Source organism: Mauremys mutica, chromosome 16, assembly GCF_020497125.1.
Source record: "Mauremys mutica isolate MM-2020 ecotype Southern chromosome 16, ASM2049712v1, whole genome shotgun sequence".
Lineage (NCBI taxonomy): Eukaryota > Metazoa > Chordata > Testudines > Geoemydidae > Mauremys > Mauremys mutica.
Window position 1 is genome coordinate 16361646 of NC_059087.1, and position 18968 is coordinate 16380613.

At 41.3% G+C, this 18968-nt stretch overlaps 1 protein-coding gene across 4 annotated transcripts in view; it reads right to left on the minus strand.

The window, feature by feature from the left end:
* The window catches only part of TANGO2 (transport and golgi organization 2 homolog), a 70381-nt gene that overhangs the window by 14753 nt on the left and 36660 nt on the right, over window positions 1-18968 (minus strand). The gene's annotated exons all lie outside the window — the stretch shown is intronic.

Consider the following 18968-nt stretch of genomic DNA (forward strand, 5'->3'; position numbering starts at 1 on the left):
TGTATGACTCTTGACACCCGGGGGGCAATGAGGACACAGTGACCCCCCACATTTGTGGTGTGCTTGGGTTTTCAGATTGTCTTAATCTGGTCACAACCACTGATGCAGCTCCATTAGTAACAGTAATAATGATCCTTAGTACAGCCAGGGCTCCTGTGTTTTTACCAGTGTCACCTAACCCACCTTAGAACAGGTCTAGACAACAGTAGCAAAAATGCCATTGAAATTAAAGAACCCTAACGTAGACATAGCCCATCTTATACAAGGTTAATTTTGCAATATTGACATGACCAAAAAAACCCAAATCTAAAGTTTGAATCTGTTATTCTACATGAAGAGTGGCTACAGAATGGTCTCCCTGGCTATTAGGAACAGAGAACTTTCTCGGTTATAGCAACTTTAAATGTTGTGGCCAACCTCAATATTGTCGCTAACTCTAGAGATTTTCCTTTTAATATATGGATTTCATTAAGTAACAAAATACTAGGCTTTTAAATTACAATTCTAACAGAAGACATTCAAAACTTGCTGACAAAACCAGATGGAGTCAGAACTCCCTCTCCACTTACATTATTGACAGATAATACAAATAGCATTTATTTTCCTGACAGCAAACAAACAGTTATGGGCAACTACTTCCAACTTAATAAGGCTTCTCTAGAATTGAACTCTAAGAAAGTTAATTAAAATTGAGCTCAATACTGTGTCCAGCTGTGCTGACATGACAGTACCCAGCACATTGAGCTTCTGGGCGCTGCAGTTATATAAATATTAAATACATGTTAACAGTAAATTATTAAGTCTTCAAGTCCTAGCATATTATCAGATAAATTACTTTTGTTACCTGTTACAAATTACGTCAATACTGACAGCAACTTAGAAACTTCTGTAATATCAACAGTTTCAATGCATTCATATAAGGTTTGATCCAGCTAACACTAAGACATGAAAAAATGAGAATTCCTCTACTATGGTGATGGTCCCAATATGAAATAACCAGCTGTATCCGATGGAAACCATTGTCAGGTCTCATCTGGAACATTTTATACCACATGACATTGAAGAGTTAAGAGTCCAGACTTACAAGATTAATTTGACGTACACCTCTACCTCGATATAACGCAACCTGATATAACACGGTAAAGCAGTGCTCCGGGGGGCGGGGGAGGTGTGGGACTGCGCACTCCAGTTGATCAAAGCAAGTTCGATATAATGCGGTTTCACCTATAACATGGTAAGATTTTTTGGTGCCCGAGGACAGCGTTATATCGAGGTAGAGGTGTATATAGGGATTGCTTTACAAGGAAAGTCTTCAAGAACTTAACATGTTTAACCTAAAAAAACCGCAAGAAAATTGATTTATGGTTTATAAACACCTGAATGGAAGTAGACCCCATAAGTAACTAGGTAGGAATCAGTTCATACTATGAGAGATGAAACAGGCCTAAGATGAAATACAGATTAGATACCAGAAAGGGCTTTTATACTCACAGAAACACATTAAAGTAACGTAGGGCTTGTCTACATTACCCACTGGATCGACAGGCAGCGATCGATCCAGCGGGGGTCGATTTATCACATCTAGACTAGACGCAATAAATCGACCCCTGCTGGATCAATCGCTGCCCATCCAGCAGGTAATGTAGACAAGCCCTTAGGGAAATGCAACAGTGGAGGTCAGCAGTGTCACATTTCAGTCTAGACCATATGCTGCATCTAGTTATTAATATTTTGGGGGTATTTGCTGAAAACTAGGCATTATTTTTGTGAGGCAAAGGATGGATTATAGGCTATGATTCTCCATGTTTCTCTTTCTAGGTTAGATACTATACAAGTAGTAAGAGGCTGCACTTAGTATTACCATGCACTAAAGTGTTTGAGGGATTTTGCAGAGGAAAAATCTCGATTACATTGTGCTCCCACTATGAGACTATTTAAAAAAAAAACAACAACATTAATACCCTGAGTTAAGCCCTTCAATTACCCTTCCCCTAACTACTCTTCTGCCCCATTCCTCTTTTACATCCTTTCCCATTCTCTGACTACTGTCCCTTGTTGTCTTTGCTGACTCCCAACTCTGTGCCTTTGCTCATTGCCACTTTACTTGAGCATCCAGTTAATGCTTCTCCAAGCCTTCTTCCCCTTATCTCCTTGAGAAACCTAAAAATCCAAATATTCCATGACTTTCCAGCTATAAAGACCATTGTGGTGTATTATGTTGTAACTTTGTTAACAACTTTGACTACTGTTCATATTTTTCCAACTATAGTACTACCCAAATAACAACATGCATCTTGGGTCAAGTGCTTGAGCATAAAAGTTGCTCATTGCTACATTGTTTTCTTAAATTACAATGCTAATTTTAAAATTGAATTTCAGCTAAAAAAAGCGGCAGAGTCCTGTGGCAACTTATAGACTAACAGACGTATTGGAGCATGAGCTTTCGTGGGTGAATACCCACGTCGCAGGACTCTTTGCTGCTTTTACAGATCCAGACTAACACGGCTACCCCTCTGAAGCTAAAAAAAAAGGTGCTTTTCACTTTGTCTTTTCAACCGCCAATCTCAGTGTTTTACAAAGTCATGCATCATTATTTCCATGTTACAGGTGGGGAAACTGGGGCACAGCTAATTCAAGTTACTTTCCCAAGCCAATGGCAGAGCTGAGACTAGAACTCAGAGCTCCCAAATCCCAGTTTACTGTTTAAACCAGATACATCTAATATAACTTAAAAAGATCAAACACATGGGCACCTCACAGATGACCTGGAACACTGGCAGGGGAGATCAACTGAGAGACTTGAGCTAACAGCAATTTGGAGTGGGGGCAGGAAGAGGTTGAGGGACGGGGTGGAAAGAGGTGAGAGGTGGCTCAGGGAAAAGGGCTGGAGTGGGCGTGAGACCTGGGGTGGAGCGGTGGTGAAGGACCCCTCAGGAAGTAAGTCGGAGCCTATGGATGGGAAAGTCCTGGTTTGGGCTATAATAGAAGGATTTCAGATTGGCATTTTAGAAAAAACTGTAAACTATTTTATGACCAACTGGTGTATGTGCATTGGCAATATCATTACCATTTTTTTTTTTTAAAAGCAACATGGTATTTTCCACGGGTTAGTGAAAGCTCTGATAAAAACCAGAGCTGGAAGAATAGTTTAGGATGACTAACTTGATGAATTTCCTCTTGTTTCCTAGATGGCAATGACAGATTCTCAATTTATAAATTAAGCAATTTTCATCTGTAGTTTGTCCACGAACAGTTGAACAAGTAGTCAAGATTCACGCTGTTGTGACTCAACATATAAATCTTTTAAATTTTCTGATTAGATGAGCTTAAGTAAAATCAAGTTACCAGTGCAAATATCTGCAGTCACGAATATTCACTTATTTTGCTATTTTCAGAGAACATTTCTGTCAGCACACTTGTTTGCAAGAATACTTGCAAAAAAAGAAAACAACGGCCACAAATAGTCAAAGCAGATGTTATTTAAAAAACAGACACAGGAACTGCTGAAGTGTTCTTTCAGGAGCTACATAGTGATGAACCTCTATTTTCTTCTCCTGTTACTAGCTCCTCTGATCACTTGCTGGGATATTTTGTAGATAAGCCAGATGGGCTTTATGACAGCCTTTCTGGCTCCAAGTATGAGAGCCATTGGCTCCCAGATGATTTTGTACTGGTTGGAGTCACTGCGTTTTCTGAGGATGGCTGTTTTATGGCTTCCCTGAAACCTTGATCCACATCACATTTGATTGTGTAAAGCAAGTAGCATATCTGACCTGAGAAGATTTATGAGCATTATCAACAACCATCAGGCAAGAGGGAGAAAGTGTCAGCCATCTTTAAAAAAAATCCAGTGGTCCCCATTTAGAGGGACCCTCAAAAATCTTTCCTTTTGAGGGAAGGTGATTGGGAAGCTGCTGACCATTCACTTCCAGAGGCACTTGAACTCTGGTAACATCCTATGTAATTTCCAGCCTGGGCTTCTTCTGGGGAAGCATCTGTACTTGCTGGGACTATAAGTCATCATTTGTTAATTTTAGATTAGGGCCAGCTCGCCATTTGGGCCAAAGTAGACCTCAGCAGCTTTTAATATGACTGACCACATTCACTGAAAAAACAAATCTAATGAACACTTGAGTGAATTCCAGACCCACCAGAGTCATATCTAGAAGATTGGCTCCTGTCAGTCAATGGTGACAGACAAGCATTTGCAATCACAGAGGAATTTGATTTACGGTTTTCCAAGGATCTCTCCTAACTCCTTAGAAGATAATTCAATACACATACTCAAACCTTGCAAGTGACATCCTTTTAGACATGTGGCAGGGTTATTAGTACTGATATATAACTCTTGCTCTATATATACTGCATGTTTATCCGCCTCCTGGAGGAATGCTTGGATAGTATTGCCTGTTCTCAAGCCTAGGAACATAGAATTCTTTAGAAATTATTATGAAATTTCATGTCCCTGGCTACTGAGGAGAATGAATGGATGAGTCAAGTTTTATGGTCTTACTATCAAACACACTCTTTCCATAGAAACCTCACCTGAATCAGACATCTACAAAGCATTTTGCACTCAGGTAAGGAATATGCAAATGCTGAAGCCATATTTCTCTCAACTCTAATACCTATCCTCATGATCACAGGACCAGATTATTGCAAGTCCCTCCTAAAAAGACTCCCAGCAGTGCTTCCCATTCAGCTTACATTAGCTCATTTGCGCACAGCTTTGAGTGACTGATCATATTACATCCAACCTGCACTCTTCATATCGGCTGTCTTTAACAAATGGATTGGTTAAAACTGACACTTTTTTTAAAGCCCTTAACTATGCACGTTTACATTGTACCTGAGACCTTCCTGTGAGTCTTACACTGAATGATACTTTATAGGGAACCTACCACCAGACCTTAGTTTGGCAGGCAATTGTAATATGGGTCTGACACACAAGTGCTGGTAGGTTACTAGACTCCACTTCCTGACTCGAGTCACATGGCATGGCCCAGCATTTCAAAATGTTACACCTCCGACAGTATCCACTGGCTCTGGTCATTAGATCTTCCTTCTTCAATTGTTTAGAAAAAGGAATACTATAATATACCATTTAGTTTAGCTCTCATGTCACTAAAGTGATGTTTTATGAAAAAGCTGTTATTCCTTAGAGTGTTGGTATTTTATAACTAAATAAAATGTTTGGCAAAAAAATCAAATGCATATAAAACAACCAAATCCAATCAAACACACACAGCCTATTAATAAGTACAGAAAAAAGTCACCTAGGATACAGGTAAGAGTAGCGAATCCCCACATGACAAAGGAAAGGATTATTCTATGTCTGAAGACATCTCTCAATTACGAGCTGAGCCTCAATAGTATTCTGACCACAATTATTTTTTCTAAAAGTGTTCTTTCTGCAATTGCTCATTGCATCACCAAGAAGAATCCACCTCTGCAGCCTGCATTTGCTGCTTATGAGTTGTTCGACCATCAGCAAATGGGAGGCATGTGTCAGCACACGACCGACAATCAGTAGCATTCAGTGAGGTCATAATTTTAGTCAGCAAACACACATTCTGCATTAACCAATATGATGAACTCAAACCAGGATTTTTTAACCAAAATTACTATTAAAAGCAGTGCAAACACATTGTACTACCACCTTTTCTATACAGTACTACTCCTGAACTTGACGCTCACATCCCATTAACAGGGTCTGTGCATCAGCGGAAGCACAAATTGCTATAGCAGACTGTTAGATGATATTTTAAAAGATAAGTAATAGGAGTGCCATAGGCTACATTAATACTAGAACTGATGAATTTGCCATCTACAGAAATTGCTATGTAGCCAAAAAAATATGAGAAACAAATATATTTCCTTTTTATTTATTTCTCTATTTTTGATGTAAAATAACTCAAATTTGACAGATGCAGCAATGAAACAAATGAATTTGAGTATGCATATCCCATTATTCATTGTGATAGGTTTTCTTCTGGCTATTTAGTATATCTATGTTTTTGTATAAATATCAATTCCTTACAAAGAAATGCTGGACACTGTAGAAGATCTTGTTAATAAAAAAACTTGAATTCAGCTAGAGGAGCACAGTGCTCTCCCCTTGAAGGCAACATAAATAAATGTGATGCTCAATAAAAAGGCAGAATCTCTTGGACTATTTTACAACTCCTTGGAGATTTTTTGTATAGGCTACTGCATTATTACACTTTTTTATACTGTAAATATTTCATGGGCTAAGAGAATAAGACAAAATTAATTAGTACAGATCACAGCATTATGATGTGTAGCATCATAGTACATAGATCAAGAAGTACAGGAAGGTATGTCTTTTTTAAAAGGCACCAACCATTTTAATGGCTGTTTTATTATTGTATAAACACAATATATTTTCAGATTACCAAACCTGTAAACTGTAGTAGAGGCTTTCAGGAAAAAAGGTCAAAATGATTCATATCTCCAGGGGTCTGAACAGGAGAAGAGAACTAAGTTTTAATGGAAGGGGATGAAAATGCAGAAAACAGCCCTTAAACACAGCTATAAGATAAGCTTTATCGTAAATGAGACCTCCTGCTGAATAAGAAGTCACTACTGCCTTCCTTTACTGATGGCTTTTTGTGTGAAAAGAATATTAATATCTACCATCTGCTTTGAGATTCTTGTGACTGAGCAATGCAGTAATAAGACTCCCTGGAGTTTAACAAAAAAAGATGGGGAGTACATACAAACCACAAGGTCACTAATTCAAGACATCTGTATCTTATTTGTTTCTACATTCCACATTTTCCCAGCCATGCATTTTCTATTACACATACCTCAACCATAAAGCTGCTGCCGCCGCCGCCTTATAAGGGGAATTGTTTTGTCAAATAAAATAAGATTGAGGTCTTCCAGGAGAGTTCTTAAATGGAGATGCTTCCAAAGTTTAGCTCAATGTGCCAGTCAGCTACTCTTTCTACTCTCATTTGGCTCCGACAGTTCTTTTCCTACTGTTTACAGCTACTCTGTACTGGAGCCCAGTGGCAGAAGCCACAGCACCAATGCTGGACAGGGCTTCCGCAGGGCAAGAAGCCTCAAACTGCCTCCCCTTTTCCCCACCAGCTCCACAAATATCAGTAACAATTGTGCTAGGGAAGCAATAATGATGCAATTAAAAGGATTGCAACCTCAAAATGCAAGACAGCCACATTTCTTATAAATCTCAGATCTGACAGTAGCAAAACAAAACAAAACAGAAAAGAAAAAACTCAAACCCGCACAAAACATGTTAGTTTAGATTCCCTCCCTCCTTAAATATAAGCAATAACGAATATTCTAGAAAGCATAAATCTTAAAGTGACATATGGCTGCATAGCAGCTGAAAGCTATTCAAAATTTATCGTTGAGAATTACTTCCTGAGACTGACACAATATTAACAGTGTGTCCTTTTGCACATCTACTCTGCCTCCACACTCAAGGCAGCTCCTTGTTGCAATCAACAGTAATGTAACAAAGTGAAATGTAATGAGGAAATAAAGTACAACACAGGGCATGGTTATCATGAAATAACCATACCCCGGGGACATCATGAGCTCTAATCTTCTAACAGGATGAATATTTTACATGTAACAATGCAGCCTGGATTCTTTTACAGCTAATATAACAGTGTGAATGCATATTTTCTGTGCAAGGAAAAAGAGATGAAGTTGGCAGTTTAAAATGCTGAACAGAAATTTCAGCTGAGCTGTGTGGTTCACAAAGATTAATCTATTTCTTTAGAATGTTCATGAGGTAATCAGAATACTCCCTTTTTGTTTGGAATATTTTTTTGAAAAATACTTGGCATTTTTATACACTACTGTACATACACTACCAACAAATAAGATGACTGAGAAAGTATGGTCAGATATTCACAGCACATAAAAGACTGCTCAGTGATTTTCCTGGCAGAGTTTCAAATAATACTAGTGTGGTGGTGTTCTGTTTCTTTGTTTTTTTTTTGTGGGGGGGGGGGGCGGGGGGGGGAGGAGGGAAGGGCCTGAGGCCAAGGAGAAGAGAGAATTTCTTTCATACTCAATTTCAGAACCTTTTTCTTCCTACCCAGGCTGGTGTATGGGATGCTCCAAATCTCATAAAACTCTCAAATAACTGAGCGCTCAAACATCGGAGTGAACAACTCAGTGAAGGTGGCACAGCAGGACCACAGACAGCTGGGTCCCTGTGTTCATCATTAAACCACAGGGCAAGGTGGCTTTACTGTGCAGAGGTGGGGATAGGATGAGGACTGTAAGAAAGCATACAGAAAGTCAAGCACAACATCTGATTCTCCTTCCACTTGCCCAAAGCCTTCTGTATTATTCCCATACTGATCCCATTCTACACACCAAAGCCTCCTGGACTACTGCCTGGGCTAGTTACTAAATCCCACCTGTGAAATCTCTCTGTTGATGACCAGATTGAGAAAGGCATCCTGGGTTTCTAAACTCACATGGCTACCCCTCTGATACTTGGCACCACGCAAGGCACTGAATTTAGCCGTATGAAGTGGAAATCCATCAACTTCATGAAAAAAATCAGATACAGACAGACATCTTCCTCTCCAAGTGCAAACAGATGAACATCATATCAAATGGACTGAAGGTAAAAAAAATCAGCTTTACAGAACACACCACCATCCACAGCCTCAGAAACAACTCTGACATTATAATCAAAGGGGCTGACAAAAGAGGTGCTGTAGTCCTCATGAACAGGTCAGATTATGAACAGGAAGCTGCCAGGCACCTCTCCAACACCACATTCTATAGGCCACTATCCTCCGATCCCACTGAGGAGTACCAAAAGGAACTACACCATCTGCTCAAGAAACTCCCTGCTATAGCACAGGAACAAATCTACACAGACACACCCCTAGAGCCCTGACCAGTGGTATTCCATCTGCTACCCAAGATCCATAAACCTGGAAATCCTGGAAGCCCCATCATCTGAGGCATTGGCACTCTTACAACAGGATTATCTGGCTAGTTGGACTCTCTCCTCAGACCCTACGCTACCAGCACTCCTAGTTATCTTTGAGACACCACCAACTTGCTGAGGAAACTACAATGCATTGGTGATCTTCCTGAAAACATCATCTGGCCACCATGGATATAAGAGCTCTTTGCACCAATATTCCACATGAAGAGGGACTACAAGTTGTCAGGAACAGTATCCCTGATGAGGCCACAGCACACCTGGTGGCTGAGCTTTGTGACTTTGTCCTCACCCACAACCATTTCAGATTTGGGGACAACTTATACCTTCAAGTCAGTGGCTCTGCTATGGGTACCTGCATGGCCCCACAGTATGACAACATTTTTATGGCTGACTTAGAACAATGCTTCCTCAGCTCACGTCCTCTAGCGCCCCTCCTCTACTTGTGCTACATTGATGACATCTTCATCATATGGACCCCCGGGAAGGGGACCCTTGAAGAATTCCACCTGGATTTCAACAATTTCCACTCCACCATCAACCTCAGCCTGGACTAGTCCACACAAGAGATCCACTTCCTGGACACTACAGTGCAAAGAAATGATGGTCACAAACACTATCCTACACCTGAAACCTACTGACCGCTATACTTACCTACATGCCTCCAGCTTTTATCCAGGACACATCACACAATCCATTGCGTATAGCCAAGCCCTAAGATACAACCACATTTGCTCCAATCCCTCAGAGACAAATGCCTACAAGATCTTTATCAAGCCTTTTTAAAACACTGACAGAGCGAGGCGGGTACCCCGAAGTCACCTACTACAGGACAGGCCCAACAAGGAAAATAACAGAACACCACTGGCCATCACGTATAGCCCCCAGCTAAAACCTCTCCAGCACATCATCAACGATCTATAACCTATCGTGGAAAACGATCCCTCACTTTCACAGATCTTGGGAGGCAGGCCAGTCCTCGCTTACAGACAGCTCCTCAACCTGAAGCAAATGCTCACCAGCAAGTACACACCACAGAAACACTAACCCAAGAACCAACCCCTGTAACAAACCCCGTTGCCTGCTCTGTCCCCATATCTACTCTAGCGACATCAGAGGACCCAACCACATCAGCCACACCATCAGGTGCTCATTCACCTGCACATCCACTAATGTGATCTATGCCATCATGTGCCAGCAATGCCCCTCTGCCATGTACATTAGCCAAACCAGACAGTCTCTACGTAAAAGAATAAATGGACACAAATCAGACATCAGGAATGGTAACATACAAAAACCATCAGGAGAACACTTCAGTCTCCCTGGACATTCAATAACAGATTTAAAAGGAGCCATCCTTCAACAAAAAAAACTTCAAAAACGGACTTCAGAGAGAAACTGCAGAGCTACAATTCATTTGCAAATTTAAAACCATTCATATGGGCTTGAATAGGGACTGGGAGTGGCTGGCTTACTACAAAAGCAATTTTCCCTCTCTTGGTATTGACACCGCCTCATCAGTTATTGGGACTAGACCACATGCACCCTGACTGAATTGGCCTTGTCAACACTGGTTCTCCACTTGTAAGGTAACTCCCTTCTCTTCATGTGCCAGTATATTTATGCCTGTATCTGTAATTTTCACTCCATGCATCTGAAGTCGGGGTTTTTACCCACAAAAGCTTATGCCCAAATAAATCTGTTAGTCTTTGAGGTGCTACCAGACTCCTCGTTGTTTTTGTAAACTCAGGACAGTGTGTCCAAGATATTTTGAGGATTCCATAACTTCTCTTATGGATACCAATTTCTCAGATTGACTCAGTTTGCTTTTTTTGTTGCATTTTGTGCAGTAGCGTCAGGTCATGACCAAGTAACTTTCTAGACTTCAATGTAAAAAATCTGATTTTTCAGCCATTTGCTGTTTCAGCAGATCTCATGGAATTCAGTCCCACCCATCACCATTTCAACAACAAACCCAATTAATCAAACCTACCCAAAATTTACCAAATTAAAGGGTCTGAATGGAGCACCAAAAGAACATACCCACTTCTCATGACTACTTGCCAACCCTTCCTCCTAGAATCCCTTTATCTTCATTACAGAGACCATGGGAAAATTAGTGGGATGTATGGTTGTATCTACACAGCAAAAGATGACCCATGGCAGTGAGTCTCAGAGCCTGGGTCAGCTGACTCAGGCTTACAGGGCTTTCACTGCGGGCCTAAAAATAAGTAGTGTAGATGTTTGGACTTGGGCAGGCGCTCGGGCTGAGACCCTGACTCCTCACCAAGGGAACAAAATAAAGGGCCGAGTTTGCTGTATGCCAAACTCCACTGTACTAAAATGTGTTTATCCACACAGAGTTTCCTCCAAGTCAGCAAGAAGAGTGTTGTGTTGCTTTCTAAATATACCACTTCAGAACAGGAAAATAGGCTGAGAAGAGGTTAGCAAACTCCATACTGTTTTGAAGTGGTATATTTAGGAAGCAACACTAATGAAGAGGTTAGAAAACTAAAAACCACAGGGTATTTTTTTTCAGCATGCAGCTCTGTCATTAAAAATCAATAACGTTAAAGGTGACAAACACCTGTGATGACATGGAGAACTGGGTTAAACTAGAAATGTCAAAGAATTTGTTTTTAAAATGAAGATGCAAAGACAAAGCTGTGGAAGCAAACAATCCAGGCTTTAAAAATCCTCATGGTTTCTCATCCAATTCTTTCCTCACAGACTGACACAGGTACAACCATAACAGGATGTCATTATGAGAAGACTGAAATATGCATGCGAACAAACCTTCAGCATGTTGTGGATCAACCTATAAATGCACTTCACATTGTTTGTAGCATCACATGCTTGGATATATCCCTCCCTTTGTTAGAGTGTAATGAAATGAATAGTAAAGATAGCATTATTTTGCAGTTCCTGTTTACTATTTATTGGTTACACAGCAGAAAGCATTGTCAAAACAGTTTTCAATCTTTCTTTTAATGGTTATTTTGCTGTGCCATTTTATATCAGCAACTGCAATAATAATCATGTTTGCTGTTTATATGGAAAACTAATTTACATACTACATTTCTTTCATGACTACTTCTAATTTCATGACATGATGAGTTCACATATTTGATAGGAATAGCTTTGCACCATTAACATATTAAGAATCTTATTTCAGCAGAGTACTCAGAGTTGATGCAGTATCAACACTGAAACAAAATTAGTCAACATGTACATCTTTCAGGGGGCTATACCCGTCCCTTAGTTCATGGAAGTCTGATCCGAAACACAAAAACGAATAGTTTGACAGTTACCTACTGACCTAGTGTAGTTCTTTGTATTTTTTACTCCTATTGCTAACATTAGTTGAAGATAGCCTTCCAAACTATCTTAATGTGATTATGCTAATAGATAAATGCTTCCATAAGTATAATGTATATACACATTAGAACTGAGTGAGTTATTTTAAGGCTTTGCTTGGTCAATTTGAATCTCATTTTAGGTATTTGTTAGCAAACAAGAAGGTATCCTTTCTGATCTCTTTTCAGTTACAGATGTTGTATAACCTGATGTGCAGAGGTACTGAACAGTCAACATCAGATAAATCTGTGGTAATTCAGCACTTCAAAAAAAGTTAAAAAATAAAAAGAATAAAAAGAATCAAGCACTGTAGTGTTTAAAATTGCTATTTAGCTGGCGGTTATGTAGTAAGGCAGCCTTGCAAAAATTCTACTACTTCACTTGTCCAGAGCAAGTTATTGTATTTGGTGGGTGCAAAGTGTGCTTTTCCCCTCCAATCATCATAGTAAAAGGTGGGGAAGTAGTTTTTGAGCCAATCCTGAGAGTCGTGCAAGGCTATAGTAAGCCTATGGCAGCTGCCTCTTAACTCATCTGAAGTTTCTTTTTAGCATTTGCATTTTTTTTTTTTTTTTTGCTAGCAGGGTTCCTCAGGAGCCAAAGTATGTGCAACAGCTTTCGATACTGAGGTGTCGGGGGGCTGGCTTTTCACTCTCTTTACCCCATTGGAAGATGGCATTTTGTTGTTATTCTCCAATGGTATCATTAAATATGACTAGTGGACTGGCTGAAAGAATGAACAATGCAGTCAGAATCCCTGCCTCCAGCACCCACCCTAAATAACTAAGCATACCACCTTTGCAACATGGGTGACCTTTGATCCTGTCAGCAATAGCTGAAGTCCATCCTGAACATTAAACTTTGTCACTCTATTGCCATGTAGTATACAGACAATGGCTTATAGCCTCTGCTTCAAAATGCCTCTCTCATTTAAAGTCTCGCTATTCTTAGCTCCCAAGTATAGCCATTTAACAAAGCAGATTTTTCATCAAGCATTTCTTCTATATCCTTTGATGCTGCAGATCCAGCACAAGCCTGCAACTCATTAAATCAACAAAGAAAATCCTGCACATGGAGCTTCCCCTGGGGTTATTTCTTTTACATCAGAGAGCAAGTTACCAGAGAGGTAGATTGCATCGAGGAATGGGACACCCAAATACCCCAAGAGAATGTGCTTCAATATGGAAATAAAACCCCATCTGACCACACACCCCAAAGTTGTCACCTACCATCCCACACTGGAAACCAGGTGGGGTATCATCAAACAGCTACAATGCATGCTTGATGGGGACCACATCCTGACAGAAATCTTTCCTGAATCCCCTCTTCTAGCCTTCAAATAAGAACCCCCCGAACCTCATAATGAGAAGCAAACTCCCCACAGGCCAGGACACGCCAACTCAAAGCGGCCCAAATCCTGCCAGAAAACAGATGCAAAACCTGTAGATACACCACCACCCACAACGCTCCTTTCCAAGATCCAAAGGTCCTACACATGCCCATCACAAGATGTGCTGTACCTCATCCAGTGCACTAAATGCCACAAGAACAACTACGTAGGTGAAACAAGACAATCACTATCAGTGTTCCCTTTAATTTTTTACGTCCATGTGCAGAATGAATTTTGTTATGTGCACCAATATGTAGGTGATGCTGTGGGAGGGGTGCCTCTCTGTGTTGGGTTGGAGAAATAGTACCATGTCCCCCTGTGGTCACACGCGGCTCCCCTCCCCGCAGCCCCTCCAGCCCAGCAAAGTTCAGGGGAAGAGGCCGCCAATGGGGCGCCCTCTGGCACAGACCCCACACCACGGCAGGTACCTCAGGCACCTCAGCTTCACAGGCTTCTGGCCAAATGGGCAACTTTGCATGGGAGGGGGCTCTGCCTTCTTCCCCCTACCCCCCATGGGAGGGGTAAAACCACCCTCGGCTGCATCAGCCACTGGAATTACGCCCCCGGCCGAGCTCCGTGCATGGACACACATGTCCCATGGTCCACTCAGGCGATCAGCCATCGCCTCCCCGAGCCCACCGGTTGGCTCCCAAGGCTGGGCAAGCTCAGGGGCAGGCCCCGTTGGATGGAGGGCAGTGGTTGCGGGGGGCCTGGGACAGGGTGGCACTCCATCACACGGGATGCAGCGGGGTGGCGGCTCGGGTACCTCCCACTAACTCACAGTAGCTCATTAAACTCACCAGATGAGTTGGCTGCAGCACAATGGGCGGGGGGGAGGGGAACACTTGGCTCTGGGTTTTAATTCCTCTCCACTGCATGTAACCCCCACCCCATCCCCTGGCAGTTCCAGCTGGGCTGGGGGAGAGACGCCTCTCCCCCCTCCAACAGGGCTGGGCGGGGCGCGCCTCTCCCCGCCTGCCCGGCCTGTGATAGCCTGCTAGAATCTTTGATCACTGTGCTCTCAAATGAACTCACATTGGGAAAAAAAAATCAAAGTGATCACTCTATATCTGACCTCTCAGTCCTCATCCTGAAAGGAAACCCGCACAACACCTTCAAAAAACAAGCCTGGCAGGTTAAATTCATAACTTTGCTAGACACTAAAAATCAAGGACTGAATACAGACACTGGATTAATGGTTTATTTCAACAATCTATAATCCACTAACCCCACCACCACCTTTCTTCCCCCTTTCCCCTCTATGATTGGAAAGGTGTTAACTGGTCAGGTCACCTTCAATGCCCCCTTGAAATATGAAAAGTCTATTACTCACTCAGCTCTGTCTGGAAGTACAGTTCAGGAGGCTGTCACTACAGTCTGTAATTTGAGAGTCTTTCATAACCTATCAGTATTCTTGGGGTAAACTAGTAACAGATTTAATAAAGGCAGCTATTCTAGTTGAAAGCTAGCCAGATGGCAGCGAGCCGGGGGTGAGGCAGGGTGCAGGAAGAAAGAGGTCAGCAACTCTAAATACAGTACAGCTAAACGAAGCAATTAAAACTAAAGGGTGGGGAAGCCCCAGTGTGGAATAATGAACTTTGCAGAGTAGAGAAAACCAATGGTGGAAGAAGGAGCACACACAAAGTATCCAACTAGGTTTCTGTGTTGGGCCGGTTAGTGTGTGTTCAGAGAACAATATATGCATTATCTCAGCCACAACAAATCAGTTCACTAGTTTCAGCTTTAGTAACCAGCAATCTACTTTTGCTGTGGATTTAGTTTCCCTGATTTGCAGGTTAACAAAGTCCTTCTTTATAACCAATCAACATAGCGGAGTCCAAATAATGGTTGGAGTTGGAATGGGGGGCATCAAACTTGTCAAAACTGACTCCCTGATAAAGATACTGAGTCTTCCCGTTTTTGGTTTTGTTTTTATTAATTAGATCATTAAAATTACTGCTTGATGATGCTTGTTAGAGTTCAGCTGAAGATACCAGCAGACCTTAAAACACTGTCTCCTCTCACTCCAGCTGAGCTTGGGGGCTATTTGGTCCTTCATCTATTCCCTGGAGCAGCAATGTGGGGGATTGGTTTGGTGTTCACACATATCTGAAGTGCTCACTTTCTCTTTCTGCTGTTGCAGTTCTTAGAGCCAGGTCATTTATCCCTAAGTAGGAGCAGGAAGCACTGAAAGACTACTGGTATCTTCACAGCTGGAGTGAGTCTGCCTTGATAAAACATGTTTCTCCTTTTAAACTTCAATCGGCTAAAAAGAGTTTCATTTTTCCTTCCCACCTTATCACAGAAGTTTCTGAAATGAAAATAGCTAGCCTAAACTGTCAAGAAGCTATGGTTTTGTGCACCTAAAGACATTTAAAGGGGGTGGGGAAGTGAGTGATGGTGACTGGATTATTACCAATGGAGGTCAGTTCAGTAGATGGAACAATAATTTTAACAGTGTCACATTTGTTGGTAGGATTCTAGAAAGGTATAATGAACTTAATTCCAGCACCCTCTTCTCCAAATAAGAGTGATTTTCCAAACTTGTGCAGAAAGGATAGTTGGGGGAGGAGGATTCTGATCTGTAGGTGGTAGGAAGTTTGGGGAATACAGTGCTGGAGGGCTAGCTGTCCCTACTGGGGAAAAATTACAGTTGTGGTGCATTATCTGTGGTGTCTAGTGATTCTAGAAGCAAGGAGCACACTTGAATGGAGTAGAGGATATGTACTATTAGATACCTTAACCTTTTATATCCTCTCTCACTTGTGATAGGCATATTAAGTACATGTACACATTATGTATCAGTTAAGGTTGTCTGTACATAACATATAGCACCATCTATGGTTAAGCTTGATCAATACTTATAAGACCCTGTTTTTAGTTGCTTAAAACTTGGCCAAACTGACCATTTAGGCTGAAATGTTCCATGCCAGGGATCTGCCTCAGGCTGGTTTGAGAAATTTCAGTGATAACAGTTCATCCATTTCTCAGAAAGAGATCAGGAAAAATATATTTTGCCCAGGTTAAAAATAATTCTCACAATCATATCCATTAAGTTCTAAAGATTCAATGATTTGGAACAGGGACTTGAAATTGGGTAACGGGTCATCCTCGTGTCGGGAATGTGCTTTCCGCAGTCCATGAGAATCCACCCAAATTTGGCCAAGTCATAAGACTCTGAAAAAAAAATAATCTCAGTTTGCTCATATTCAGTAGAGGTTAAGCAGCTTCTGGCAGATAGAATCTTTAGATAAATTATCTGCACTGGACATGTTCCATCTCTTCACAGCTCAATTGAACTGTGAATGTACCATCCCCTGGAGTAAAGGAGCATGCTGCATCCTGGGGCTGAGCAGGCTTCTCCTGCAATTACTCCTCCTGCTATTGACTACTGCAGTGCTGGGGACCACAACTGAGAAGCAAGTCTCTCCTGTGCTCTCAATGTTCCCCCAGCTGGCATCTAGGCACTATGGAGGAGGAGGAAGCAGTCACACTAGAATGCAGAGAAGGTTTGAGAAATTGGGGGCAAGAAGCCAGAGTGGGGCAGATAGGGCAGGGATGCAGGTCCATAAAGATCTATAACCACTATAGAACACTACCCTAGAGAACCTGGAATTAAACCCAGGAGTTTTGTCTCTACACTTTTCTGCATCCTCAAATAGCCGTGAAACTCACTGGCAAAGATATAACATCCTTCCCCCCAAGTGACCAGTCCACACAGAGGATAAACAGACTACCAATGCCACTCTGTTAGCTCAAGTAGCAGAAGCCTGTGCTGTGGATCTGAAGGTCCAAACCCAGATAACCCAAGCTGGGGATCAATGTGGTTCCAACTAGATGTAATTTTTGTTTTCAAATTTTTGTTTAAACACACACACAAAATTACATCCAAAACCACTATGGTAAAAAAACATTAAGGTTGCAAAGACAAGCACTGACGTTAGAAAATTCTTGTACAACCTTAATCCAGCCTTCTTGTGGGTACATTATGATTCAGTCTTTATTTACATTCTCATGTATGACCCCTGCCTTATTCAGTGGACAGGAAGTTATTTGGTAGTTCTTTTTATCTTCAACTTTCAGTGTGGTCCAATACCAACACACATGCTCTGACACTCAAAGAAAAGAACTGATCACCAGTACAAAATGTTTCCATTTTACTATTATTTATTATCCTCAAAGGGCAGAATTGATCCAACTTTTCTTACTAGATATCTATAAGGAGAAAGACTGTTTAATTGCATTAAAAAAACAAAAAGCAAAAACAACCAAATGCCAACACACAGAGAATTTTAACAGTCTCCCAATAAAGTATTAATTCTATTGTTTCCCCATTGTGTCTATTTGGTCATTGTCTAGGGATACTGTTAATTCTATTAAGAACTGCTGAAATCTCAGTCATACTTGTTCTCCGTCTGGGTATTAACTCTACTTTCTCTCAGCAATATACACCAATAATAGCTATGAAATAATTCATATTCTTGAGAGTGCTAAACAACCATCTGAGATGACATATGAACTGTGTCTCAGTTCGGATTCTCCTCTGATCACTGACAATTCTTGTTTGATTCCTGTGATGAACATCTTCAGGTAGCTTACTATTCAAATGATATTCAAGTCCTCATTACCATCCTCATTCCCCACTTATTCGAATTCTCCCTGTTCACCTGACCTGGTGACCAATGTGAACAGCTTTCAACTATTTCTTTCAGTTGTAAAGTAATTCCAGTTACATCTCCCACCCCCCATTTATCTTCATTCTTTCATCTCGCTCGTGAACTTTATTCAATATCTCCAGCAGTTCTAAAATCTTATATCCCATCATCTAGCCCTTAATTCCCAAAAGCACTTCCTTTCAATGGCTAGTGTTTCTACAGCCTTTCATCAGTCACATCTTCAGATACTCAGGGCTTGTGCATACTGCTCCACAGTTCAGACTACAGAGGTGTGACTAGCATTGTGCACCAAAATGGTGTGCTGTAACTCCCCTGTGTGGATGCTGCAGATGTGAAACAACAGGACTACATTAATGTAAATTAGCAATCTTTTAGTTCATGCCTGCAGCATCCACATGGGGGAGTTGTAGCACACCACTTTGGTGCGCACTGCTAGTCACATCCCCGTAGTCTGAACTGCGGGGCAATGTAGACAAGATCTTAGCGTCTAACCATTGGCTTTCTAGTGTTTTTCACTTCTCATCTCATTTAACTGATACTGCAAGACTCCATCAAATATATTTTGCGGAATTGATCAAGTTTC